This window comes from Otolemur garnettii, unplaced genomic scaffold (genome assembly GCF_000181295.1).
Source record: "Otolemur garnettii isolate 467f Iridium unplaced genomic scaffold, OtoGar3 scaffold00053, whole genome shotgun sequence".
NCBI classification, from domain to species: Eukaryota; Metazoa; Chordata; class Mammalia; order Primates; family Galagidae; genus Otolemur; species Otolemur garnettii.
In genome coordinates, this window is record NW_003852448.1 from 1,645,577 (window position 1) to 1,649,831 (window position 4,255).

Sequence of the window (4,255 nt, forward strand, 5' to 3'; positions counted from 1 at the left end):
CTAAATTAAATGCTGTGTTGAGAGAGATGTTTCCTCGCCCCTCCCCTCCCCTCCCCTCCCCTCCCCTCTCCTTTCCTCTTCTCTCCCCTCCCCTCCCCTCTCCTCTCCTCCACAGAGTATCACTTTGTCTCCCTGACTAGAGTGCCATGGCATCATTATAGCTCATAGCAACCTCCAACTCCTGAGTTCAAGAAATCCTCTTGCCTCGGCCTCCTTACAACTGTGTCACTAGGATAATTAAACTTGTTACAACTGTGTCGCTAGGACTGCAGGTGTCTGCCACAATATCCAGCAGATTTTTCAATTTTTTGGTAGAGACAGAGCTTCACTCTTGCTCAGGCTGGTGTCGAACTCCTGAGCTCAAGCAAGCTACTCACCTTGGCCTCCCAGAGTGCTGGGATTACAGTCCTGAGCCACTGTACCTGGCCAGAGTATAGATGTTCTTAAATCCCCCTTTGCCTAGACAGTGTTACAGAGACAATCTCTTACTCGTTTAGAACTATTTTTGTACCTGATGGGAAACATTTTCCTTTTACCAGTTTTCCTGAGATACAATGTAAAAATCTGTAAATGTATTTTAACTAAAGTAAACATTCTAATTGGCTTATAATCAGAATTTCTTCTCATTCCATCCTTAAACCAAACAGTTTCATTTCTGAAGTAATTGTACACTTTATTTCACAACTAGATCATCTCTAGATAACATTCTCACCAAGAATAAAAGTAAAATGTTATGTACCAAAGCAAAAGAGGTAAATGCAGTGTTTTGGGGGGAGGGTAGGAAGGAAATAAATTATACCCATTTAAGTAATAGATTTTGTCTCTAAGCCTCTTTGGATGAAAATAAAAAGTCAAGGCAAGGCAAGATGGCTCACATCTATAATCTTAGCATTTTGAGAGGCCAATGTGGGTGAATTGCTTGAGCTCAGTCTGAGCAAGAGTTGGGCCCCGTCTCTACTAAAAATTGAAAAACTAATGAGGCCTTGTGGTGGGTGCCTGTATTCCCAGCTACTAAGGAGGCTGAAGTAGGAGGATCATTTGAGCCTAAGAGTTTGAGGTTGCTGTGAGCTGTGACACCACAGCACTCTGGCCTGGGCAACAGAGTGAGACTGTCTACAAAAGAAAAAATAAAGAAGGAAAGAAAGACAAGTCAAGAAAGAAATAAGAAAAGTAAATAAATAAAAAGTCAAACATACCCTAAGTAGTATGGAAATTGACCTTTTCCTAATGACGGTCATCATTCAGATAGCATTATTTAATGCTCTGTACTAAAGTAAAGGCATCTGTTGGGACGTGTGAGCTTGTCTGCTTAACAGTAAACAGCCTATCCTGGTGTATTGTTTTATTTCTCATATAATTTAAATTATTGTTTATTATTTCCCCCTTATTATCAGGCTGGCCTGAAAGTCTTGAGTGGTACTTCTTCCTAATACTGTAATTTGCTTTCGGTTAGATAATTAAGCTCATTGCAACTGTATAGAGTAAATGCCGTTCCAAGGACTAAAATCTACAATCTTTTGTTAGAGATGTGGTAGTGTTTGTTTTCCTTGAGAGTTTTCTAGTTTGTGTGCTTTCCGTTTTTTGCTGTGTTCTGGTTAGTGGAGTTGTGAGTTTTATATAATGTTGTCATTCTTATCACCTGGAATGTGATGTATCTATTTCTTTGTGATTTCTAGAGAAAGCACATCAAAACAAAATAATAATGTATCCAAAAGCTTCAGTTGCCTTATTCTCTAAAATGAGAAGAACGTAATGTGTTGTTGTACTATGCAGTCGTCGCACATCACTGGTTTATGACACATTCCTTGGGTATCAGATGCGCTGCGTCACTCTCAGGAAATGGGTGGTGTGGATAAACTATCCATTTGACAGGCATTAAGTGCCATATAATTCCAAGGGTTGCAGAACATATAGTAAGTATCGCTTTGAGAACCAGCTGCATATCTCAGGTTACTCTTAAAAACTAATTAAATCTCTGCATTCCATTCCTGATCTCTTAGATGAATAGGTGATGACTTCACACAGACACACAATACGAAGGACAGGAGGAGAAACTGGAAACCCTTGAAAAAAGTAGTACGCACCATTTCTTCACTCTCAAACACTAAGATGGATTGGTGCTATTTTAGTATTTAAGTTGTGGCAATGATTATCTTTTATGTGCAAAAGACACATCTTTATGTCCAAGTTAAAGATTTTTGTTAGCCACAAAATTTACTTTCGTACATCAGTAATTTGTAGGGCAAAGAATCCCTTTGAAAATTTCTAGTGTGGGGTCAGCACCCGCTGAGGCTGGCGGGTGTGAGCCTGGCCCTGGGGAGCTAAAACAACAATGACAATTGCAACCCCCCAAATAGCCAGGCGTTGTGGCAGGCACCTGTAGTCCCAGCTACTTAGTCTGAGGCAAGAGAATCACGAATGCCCAAGAGTTTGAGGTTGCTGTGAGCCGTGATGCTACAGAACTCTACCAAGGGTGACACAGTGAGACTCTGTCTCAGAGAAAAAAAAAAAAAGGAAAAGAAAATTTCTAGTTAAGTATTCATTTATTATTTTTTAATTTGGAAATGTTTATATCAGTACAGTGAAACTAAACCTTTGACATGGGATGTCAACAGTTTAGATATCATCAGTTTATTATAAAAGAGAGACATGGAAATTATTTACATGATGCAAGATTTCAGAACTTCAGTGGAATGGGCAGCTTCATGTCAATGCCATTTCAATAGTGATTTATTCAGTCTACACACTTTCCAAGAATGTCACCATCTCTAAATAAGAAATAATCCTTGTCATCTAGAACTACTTTAGTGCCTCCATATTCTGGGAGAAGAACTTTATCTCCAACTTTCACACTAACTGGTTGAATCTCTCCACCTTTTCCTTTAGAGCCTGACCCAACAGCCACTACTGTTGCTTGCAATACTTTTCCTTGAGATTTTTCTGGAAGCATAATGCCTCCTTTGGTTACAGTTTCGGCTGCACACCTTTCCACCAATACTCGATGGAAGAGTGGAAGAAACTTTCTAAATGCCTGTCCTGTCATGGTTCCCACCTCCGTAGCCACCACTCTACTCTCGCCGCGCCGCTGCAAGGAGAGACCCGTTGTCCTCAGTATTCATTTATGAAAATCATTTTGGAAGACACTGACCAATGCATTTGCCTTTATACAAAGGTCCACTGATACATTTATGTTTTTGAAGATGAGTGCAGAAATCTGACAGGTGCTGAAAAAAATGTGAACATCCTAACATGACATTACAACTTATGGTATTTGATCTTTCTTTTCTCTTACTTTCCCCTTCCCCTCACTACTACATTGAATGTGTAGATAAGACCCAAAGTTATTAGGTCATTGGTTGGGATTAGACTCATATTTAAGTGGCAAGAGATGAAAAGAGAGAGAAAGAGAAAGAGAGAATGAATGTGAACATCAGTGTAAACGTAGTCAAAGATGTCAGAACTGAGCGTCTTTCCTGGAGGTTTCCTTGGTAACCTTAGCCAGAGAACTTCCCACCTGCCATGAAGAGCCACATCCTACCACCGTGATAATGATCGTTTGGTAAGTAATCATGCTCTATTGTCTTGTGATGTTAATTCCTAACAAAAAAAGGCCAAGGTTTATTGCCCACTTACTAAGAGCAAGCACTATGCTAAGAGCTTGGCAAGCATCATCTCATTTAATCTTTACAACCGCAAAGTATAGGAAGAAACTGAGGAACACATGTAGCCCCAGGTCACGATGCGAGGTAATTAGCAAGCCCCGATTCCAGCCTGTCTCCTTCCAGAATTGGTGCTTTTAATCTATTATTTCAATCTTGCAATATTATTAATATATTATGGCTTCACTGTTTCTCTGCCTCAGTGTGATGACTGACAGCAGGGACAGTGTCATTTGTATCTCCCTTAGCAACCAGGAATCGTAACTTGCCTGTAGTAAATGTTATAAATACAGGCTGCTCCCGAGCTACAAACATCTGATTACATACAACCGGCACTTAGGAACAGAGGCTATTACAAGAAGTCTTTGGGTTACAAACATCTGATATCGGACTCCTATGAATTAGAGGCTATTACAGGACACAAGTAAATGTACATGTTCTAATTTACATACAAATTCAACTTAAGAACAAACCTATAGGACCTATCCTGTTTGTGATCTAAGGACTGCCTATATTTAATTTTGCTTTAGTTTTTCGTTTTGCAAAGATTTTTATTCTGATATAATGAAATAAGCAAAGAGGTTGGTTTGAATGGA

At 39.6% G+C, this 4,255-nt stretch overlaps 1 pseudogene across 1 annotated transcript; it reads right to left on the bottom strand.

Annotated features, from left to right (window-relative positions):
* Nucleotides 1–2,616: 2,616 nt before the first annotated feature.
* Nucleotides 2,617–3,102, bottom strand: LOC100944524 (annotated as a pseudogene). The gene has a single exon (XR_001161382.1). The product of XR_001161382.1 is annotated as a 10 kDa heat shock protein, mitochondrial pseudogene (transcript).
* Between the last annotated feature and the right edge of the window lie 1,153 nt (nucleotides 3,103–4,255).